Raw genomic sequence first — 9041 nt, forward strand, 5'->3', positions numbered from 1 at the left:
AGACTTCTTTCAAAAACATTAAAAATAGTAATGTTTCCAAACCTTTGAATGGTTGTGTGTATATAATATAATATAATATAATATAATATCCACTCTTAATAATTGATTAATAATTGATTGATCTTGGATTGCTGATCATTTGGACATGTTGCTCCCCTCACAAACTTTTTAATAAAACATCCTTTATTAAGTTTACAAATTCATATTTTTGTAGTTCACACAGAAACGATAATTGTATCATTTTCAAAAACTTGCACCTTAAAACCCATTTTTTGTGTGTGTGTTTTCAGGCATACAAAATGCCATTGCTGTGTAAATCAACAGACAAAACGCATTTAAAAAGTGTTGAAAACAGTGTCGAGTAAACAGACCCTCAGTCTGGTTGTTTGTCCTTAGTCTGTAAAACCTGCCAGGATCTAGGAGATGAATAGAGTCGGTGATGATGATGATGATGATGTTGAAGATGTTCTGGTCTTCAGCTGCTGGTATCTGATGTTGTGTGTTCTTGTGAGCATGATGAAGGTTTTGATGAGAGAATCTCTCCTCAGTTTTGACATCAGAATCAATCTTTACAGGATCATCTGGATCATCTGAGACTAGACATCATGGTAACACTTTAGAATACTGATCCTTCATTAATGAATAACTACACAGGTACAAATGAGTAATGCATTATTAATACTATAGTAACTACTGTTAACTAACAAGAAACTCTGATGAATGAAGTAATAGTGCTCAGTTGAAGGTGGTAGTTCACTATTATCTAATCACTGTTTTTTCATACCTCAAGAGAACTACTAAGATACAGGTTCATAATTAATGTGAATAATGCATAATGTAATTAATTCTAAAGTAAAGATCATGGTAACACTAGTAATGACTGAAGTATTACCAAATCCTTCAGAAGGAATTACTATTTGGATCAGTATTATAAAGTGAGAAACATGATAACATGATTTGGTAATACTTCAGTCATTGTAAACTTTTGAGGTTTTTGTACATTTTTGTACAGTCGTTGCTTCTGATGTATTTGGTAACACTTGAGTAATTACTAGTGGGTTACTACTAGTGGGATAAAGTTAGAATACTGATCCAAATAAGTAGTAGTTACTTTAGAGTTATATAGTAACTATTCAGTTATTAATATCCAATACTTTACAAAAACTTCAAAAGTTTACAATGACTTCAGTAGTTACTAGTTTCAGTAGTTATCATGCTTTTCACTTTAGAATACTGATCCAAATAATTAGTAATTCCTTCTGAAGGATTTGGTAATACTTCAGTCATTACTAGTGGGTTACCAAGACCTTTACTTTAGAATTAATTATACCTTATGCATCATTCATGTTAATTATGAACCTGTATATAGTAGATCTTAGTAGTTCTCTGGGAGGAATGAAAAAACAGTAGTTACTGATTAGCTAATAGTGAACTACCACATTCAACTGAGCACTATTACAATTTGTTATCGATTAGTGAAGGCGGCATCGCGCTGAATGACACAGACCAGAAGCGCACTCTCTCGCGCACTAATTCTCCTCGTGCCTGAATGGTCAAATGCACACATAGTTGTCAAAATGTCCACCATGTGGAGTATTTCACGTAAATACAGTCGGTTATGGCTTAAGTGGACATAAACATTTGGGTGAAAACAAGATATGTGTCAGTATCCATGGATTCGGTCTTAAAGGGACCATAGCCTATATTTGTCATTAATGTTAAAAAACAACAAAAGATGTTAAATAAATGTACACAAGTTTATTTAATTTGTATCTCTATAGTATTTGTTGTATTATTTTGTCATTTGTTTGTAAATTTCTTTTTATATAACAACAATCATTGGTAATTATGCCCTTTGAAGGTTATTAGACACTGTGAAATTTTTGGTTCTTCAAGTTTGTGACAAGCACATAAAAATGATTACTTTTTTCATTAGAGTAATAATAAAGAAGCTGTCCTACATTCATTAGTCTCACTGTGTTGTGCTTGGAAAACTGCAACATCACCCCCAAAAAAAAGAGAGAGAGTGAAATTAATAAATGTATCGGCATCGGTATCGACAAGTACTAGAAAAAAAGTATCGGTACTCGTACTTGGTCCTTCAAAAAATGGTATCGGTGCATCCCTACCGTAAAGTGTAAAAACAATAATAACTACATCATAATGATCAAACACTCACAGTTTGGCATTATTCCCTCCATACTGTGGCCTTTCTCAAATTTATGTCTTCTTCTCTCTTGTGATGCACTGGTTTGTGTCTCCATTTCTCTCTCTGTCTTCTTGTTTTCTGCTGCTCTGTGATTTCTGAGGCTCCAGCAGTTTTCTGGATGTGTGATTTTATTTCTTCACTCCATCTGAATCTGTTAAAGTCAGATTAATGTAGAATCAGAACATGAAGATATTCAGCTGAAAGAACGACAGAAGAGAGGAAAATAAAGTGCAGTAAACATTAACCATCAGCCTTTTCTCATGTTCCCTTTCAAGGGAACTCGCACTGTGTCAATTGCTGTGGGAACGCCTCTGCGTGATTGCGTCATGAAGCACGTATGAAATCAGTCCAATAGGGTGAACGTCATAGGCGGGTAACGTCACTGACCAGGAACTATAAAGCCTACCCAAAAAAACACTCATTCAGCTTCTGTGTCTTCAGCAAGTGCTACATGTGAACTTGTCTGTCCTATTTATTGTTGTCTGTCCTGATAATACATATATATCATTCAGAATGGCGAGCAAACAACATTTCAGGAAGTGTGTTCATCCCTGCCCTCGCTTCATTATGGGTAGGGATACACAGCAAATGTGTGTTGTTTGTTTGGGAGTCCAGCATGCCGAGGCAGCTCTTGAGGGGGCTGCCAGTGAGCATTGTGAGCAGCTATCACTGAGAACGCAGCTCTCCCGCCGAGCCCTCTTTGAGGATGGCGGCTTGGCTCACGTTCCTCACGGCTCGTGTCCCACTTCTGCTGAGGCAAAGCTGTGCTTCATGTTGTGGGGTTCACAAATGGACATACGGGCCCTGCCCTATCTCAGACTTCACCTGCTGCATCTAATGTGTCAATCTGGAGTCAGGAAGCACGCATTGCGGTTTCTTCTGCTCCGGTTGATACAGTTACATTGATGGGGTCCAGTTCTGAGGAATTGTCCAGTTCCTTTGTCCTCTTTGGTGACGCCATCACATCCATCACCGAGAGGTTCCTGGAGTTGAATAAAACAAGGCTGCAGCACTGCAGCAGTTTCTTCCCCACCGAATCCAAGTCTCTGTGGCTGCTGGGTGGGAGCAGCCAAAGCTGAGTACAAGCTCCTCACACAGGCAATATTAGTAGCAGAGCGTTGCTACTCATACTCCCCCTCAGAGGAGCTGGGAGGCGGGGCAACGCTCGCAGGCGAAGTCCTCGAAGGGCAGGACAGATCTGAGGACCATCATTGCTGCTAAGAGGGCTTCGTCAAATCCCGAGGGTGGTCCCCTCCGAAGTCAAACAGTATTCACCTCATCTAACAGTGCCTGTCTGTCTTCGGTGCCCTCAGGTGGGCGCTCTGCCAACCCCGCCACAATGCCCCCCTTGGGTGGCTCGTGCTCTCTGGTGCAGCCAAGCCAGTCGTTCCCTGCTGGGGTGCCGCTTCAGGGCACTGTGCTGGCTGCCCATATTCCACCAGAGGCCAGCCTCGAGAGGCAGGTTCCCTTATGCTACGTTCACACCGAATGCGTCTGGGGCGTCTGAGGTGTCTGATTTACATGTTAAGTCAATGTAAACGCGCGTGTAGGTGTCCTGTGGCGCGAATCAAGCTTCTAGCGCGGCACGAATCGGCCGTCGACGCGCGAATGGCGCGGCACGAATTGAGCGTTCACGCGGCTGACGCGCGAATTGAGAGTCTGACGCCCGAATTGAGAGTCTGACGCCCAAACGGCCGAATTGAAAAATCTGAACTTTGGCGTAAATTCGCGGCGCGTTAACCAATCAGGGACTCTACTACTTTGGTAGTAACGTGTTTATGATGTGATCAGTGGTGGAGACCAGAACAAAGATTTCACTGTGTGTGGCCACCCTGAGCTCTATGATGTGTCATTATATTTTTATCGAGACAGGAATAAAAAGGACCTTGCCTGGAAGAGAATAAGCGAAGAAAACGGACAATCTGGTTAGTTGTAAAACTTTTTTGCATGATTTTAGCCGTTGATACTAGCCCAACTTCTAGCTAGCAAAAGTCGGCCGGCATAACCGAGTTAAATTGCCGCTACAGGTTTCCAACTGACGAGATTATGTGTTTATTCAGAGGATCTGTGCAGAAAGAGATGAAAGCCCCTCCCATGACGCGAATTCGCGTCTGAACACACTTTGTTTAGACGCGCGAATTGAGCAAATTTTACGCACGTCTGAAGCGTCTGACGCGTTCGGTGTGAACGCAGCATAAGTAGATTTTCTAACAGAATGGAAATGTCTGTCAAACATATCTCAGTAGGTCCTGCACACGATAGAAAAGGGGTATGTGATTGTCCTGCCCATAGTGGTGGGCCCCGAGCAGGCTCTGGTGTTGGCACAGGAAGAGAGACTCTGCTGTGAAAGGAGGCTATAGAAAGGGTTCCTCCTCCCAGCAGGGAGTCAGGATTTTACAGTCGCTACTTTGTTCCAAAAAAAGATGGGGGTTGCGTCCGATTTTAGATCTACGTGAGCTAATAAGTTCAAGATGTTCACAGTAAAACACATCGTGTCACAGATCAGGTCCAAAGACTGGTTTGTCACGATAGGTCTAAAAGACACATACTTCCATGTATCAATCCTCCCACAACACAGGAAGTTCCTGAGGTTTCCTTCAGGAGGCGAAGCATACCAATATTGGGTTCTTCCCTTCGGCCTAGCACTGTCACCCCACACCTTCACCAAATGTGTAGACACGGCTCTGTCGCCCTTGCGAATGCAGGGCATCCGCATTCTAAACTACATTGATGACTGAGGGGGAATCTTTTTCACACGATCAGGGTCATGCAGCGATGCCTTCGTGCCCTAGTCATATGGAAACAACCTTGGTTTCTGTCCCAGGGACCTGTGCTGGGAGCAGTGTTAATTTCGTTGCCGAATAATTTTCGTCATAATTTTCGTCAACGTCATTTTTTCACGGACGAAAACGAAATGATGACTAAATAAAAAGCGTTTTGAATGACTAAAACTATGACTAAAATCTACTATAATTTTCGTCAACGAATAAAAACGAGACAAAAATGAAAGAGAGGGACAATATGGGAAGATATCCAGAGTTGAAGAGACGCACATTTGAAGTGTAATGTGCTGATCTAACCACGGGAAACGCAGCGTTGTTGCACGCTCTACAGGCTCGTCCAGCAGCACATCTTACTGCTGCGCAATTAATGAATAGTGCATATTTATGCCATGCGATTGCTTATAAGCTAATGTTGATGAATTATGTAAACTTATTTTATTTCATAGTTTCTAAGCTTTAGCTTAACCTGAGGTATTAAAATAAACAGAAATAAAAACTTATAGACATTTAAAAGCAAAAACTAAAAGACAAACACAAAAAATTACTAAAACTTTTAACTGAAATTACAATGAAAGCAGAAAAACTAAAAATCAAATCTGATAAAAAATTTTAAACAAAAACTATAACAGTACCTCAATGATAAGTGTGTCAATCCCTGAAAAGTACAAAGCAAAGTACAGTTGGGTGAACATAAACAGTTTGGGGAATATCAGATGTATCTATATCAGTATATAGGATCTGTGTATTGTTAGAGAAATGCTTAATGCATTACAATTTAACTAAATTAGATTTTAGTCGACTAAAATCTTATGAAATTTAGTCAACTAAAACTAGACTAAAACTAAAACAATTTCCGATGACTAAAATATGACTAAAACTAAATGGCATTTTAGTCAAAGGACTATGACTAAAACTAAATCAAAATTTGCTGTCAAAATTAACACTGGCTGGGAGCTCTTGGTCGTCGTGTCACGCTAACGACAGATGCATCCCTCACGGGCTAGGGGGTCATGAGTGGTCGCTCTGCTAGAGGTCTATGGCAGGACCATCATCTCTCTTGGCACATAAATTGCCTGGAGATGTTGGCAGTGTTTCAGGCTCTGAAACACTTCCTTCTGGACCTCAGGGACCATCATGTGCTAGTTCGATCAGACAACACATTGGTGGTCTCATATATAAATCATCAGGGGGACCCAAGGGAAACTGCTCTCAATCAAGGCAGTTTATATCCCAGGGTACCTCAGTGTGGGAGCAGACATCCTGTCGAGGCAGGGGCCAAGGCCCGGGGAATGGAGACTTCACCCAAAGGTGGTGAAGCTCCTATGGGAGAACTTCGGCAGAGCTGAAGTGGACCTGTTGTGTCTTGAGAGACGACTCACTGTCCATTATGGTTCTCCATGACAAACCCAGCACCTCTGGGGCTGGACGCTATAGTACAGCCGTGGCCGAGGTATTATGGGCTTGGTCTCTAAAGGGGGCCCAGCTCATAAGATCAGGTCTCTCAACTGAGGTTGTCGAGACAATCCTCCAATCCAGAGCTCCCTCCACAAGGAAACTCTATGCCTTGAAGTGGAAATTGTTCACTTCTCGGTGTGAAAATCACCAGCGGGACCCAGTTAACTGCCCCATTGGCGTGGTGCTGAATATCCTACAGGATAGATTTTCCACAGGGTTATCCCCCTCAACAATAAAGGTGTACATGGCGGCCTTAGCTGCTTACCACATTCTTTTGAATGGTGTATCTTTGGGGAGACACCCACTTATTACTGATTTCCTTCGTGGCACTTTGAGGCTTAAACCTGCAGATCACATGAGAGTACCAGCTTGATATCTGGCCGTTGTACTACAAGGCCTTTCTCTGGACCCCTTCGAGCCTATCGAAGAAGTTTCTGAGAAATTTCTTACACTAAGAATTGGAGACATTCAAGCCCTTTCGGTATCTCCCTTGTGCTTGGAATTTGCGCCCGTCATGGTTAAAGCTTTCTTGCATCCAAGACCGGGATACATTGCTAAGGTCCTCACTAATACTGTGAGACCTATTGTGCTGCAGGCCTTCTGTCATCCTCCATTTACGACGTCAGACCATGAAAAGCTTAATCTCCTATGTCCTGTCAGGGCTCTTGATACCACAGAGCTGCCATGTGGAGAAAATCTGACCAGTTGTTTGTCTGTTTCAGGTCACCTAGGAAAGGTCACCCTGCATCTAAGCAGAGAATGAGCAAGTGGGTGGTTGAGGCCATCTCGCTTGCTTACGAGTCGGCCGGTCAGCCTTCACCATTGGCTGTCCGAGCTCACTCGACCAGGGGTATGGCTGCCTCTAAGGCTTTATTATCAGGAGTTTCACGTCAAGAAGTTTGTGATGCGGCAGGCTGGTCCTCGAGCTAGACCTCGGCTCCACTCCAGGGGTGCAGGTGCTGTCGTCTTAGTGTGCGCTTTGATTTCACACTGACTTGAAATTACACTTGCTCATATGGCGACGTTGGGATTGTCGTTCCCAAAGCGTTTGACGCAGCGTGAGTTCCCTTGAAAGGGAACATCTCCGTTAAGTATGTAACCTTAGTTCCCTGAATAGGGAACGAGACGCTGCGTTGCCCTGCCATACTCCCAGCATGCCCGTAAGCACCTTGCTTCAGAATTCAGAAGCTGAATGAGTGTGTTTTCGGGCTGGCTTTATAGTTCCTGGTCAGTGACGTCACCCGCCTATGACGTTCCGTCACCCTATTGGACTGATTTCATACGTGCTTCACGACGCAATCACGCAAAGGCGTTCCCAAAGCGTTTGACACAGCGTCTCTTTCATTATTCAGGGAACTAAGGTTACATACGTAACCAAGACGTTCTTGTTCATTCCTCTATGTAGATATGAGGAAAGGAAACAAGGATGGAGTATTCAAAGAAAGATGAATTTGTAAACTGGTTTATTGTATTTTTGTAGTTGTTAAAGTCGAGCGTCACTTTAAATCATGTTTCTCAGCTGCATGAACACAGATCTCTTTCAGCAGAACATCATTCTGTCTTCATTTACACAAGATCAACACTGATAATCAGATCCAGAACTTTCATCTCTTTCCTTCTCATCACAACATGACAGTAAATTACACTTCTAATTTACAAGCTTTATCTAAGAACCATAAACCTTTTTATTTGCCATGCTTTATGAAATAATTCCAATAACTAATCCCACAGCCACCAGATTGTTGTTGTTGTTGTTGTTGTTACTATTATAAATTACTAATATATTTTTATTACTATCTCTGCTCTGTTGCCACTGGTCAGACATTTAAAGTGTATTGTTTGTACATTTTAGTTTTACAGTACTGAAACTTCAATGATGAATGAATAAAAACTCTTCACAAAATAAATATGTGTTTTAATTACCTTGTGATGAGCAGGAAAGAGGAAATATCCACTGCAGCTCTAAGATCTGTGCTGATGCTGTGCTGTTCGAGTTTCAGAATGAGTGAAAGGGTTGATACCTTCTTGTGATGCTATGAACAATCTGAGAGGCAGAGGAGGAGGAGGAGGAGGAGGATGAAGAATAAAAAGCAAGGTATGAGAGTGTTGTCAATCGACCCAAGGGTTTTTACATCATTTCCTGTAATGTGACCAAATGATGAGAAAAAAACCTTTCTAGTGTGTCGAACAAGCAACACTCACACCACACTTTCACACCTTCATCTTCCTCATTCTCTCTCTCTCAGATTGTTCATATCATCATTCAGTTCATCTCTGTTCTCTTCTGAAAGGCTCATATTCTGTACAGTTGGTTTGATCACATCATTAGAAACAAGAGTGAACAATGTTGAGCTGTTGTGTGTAAATGATGACAACTGTGTTGAAGTTGTGTTTATCTTTTGCAGCTTGTGTTTATCGCAACTCAAGTGCATCACAGTGTGTTTTAGTGAGAGAGAATGTGTTTTGTGAGCTTGAGAGTGCATGAGATTGAGCGTATATACAAGAGCTAGACAGGAAGTTGTTTAAGGAAGTGTGTGTCGCTTTCATCTTTTTTACAGGTGTGTGCATTCCTGTGTTGAGAGTTCTGTTGTTGT

The 9041-nt window shown here is 41.9% G+C and overlaps 1 long non-coding RNA gene across 1 annotated transcript; it reads right to left on the reverse strand.

Annotated features, from left to right (window-relative positions):
• Positions 1-495: 495 nt before the first annotated feature.
• On the reverse strand, positions 496-8521 carry LOC125252869. The gene is made up of 3 exons (XR_007181296.1): positions 8371-8521; positions 2180-2360; positions 496-596 (listed from the first exon to the last, which is right to left on the reverse strand). It is a non-coding gene; the product is annotated as an uncharacterized LOC125252869 (long non-coding RNA).
• Positions 8522-9041: the final 520 nt, after the last annotated feature.

This window comes from Megalobrama amblycephala, linkage group LG18, assembly GCF_018812025.1.
Source record: "Megalobrama amblycephala isolate DHTTF-2021 linkage group LG18, ASM1881202v1, whole genome shotgun sequence".
In the NCBI taxonomy this organism is placed as follows: domain Eukaryota; kingdom Metazoa; phylum Chordata; class Actinopteri; order Cypriniformes; family Xenocyprididae; genus Megalobrama; species Megalobrama amblycephala.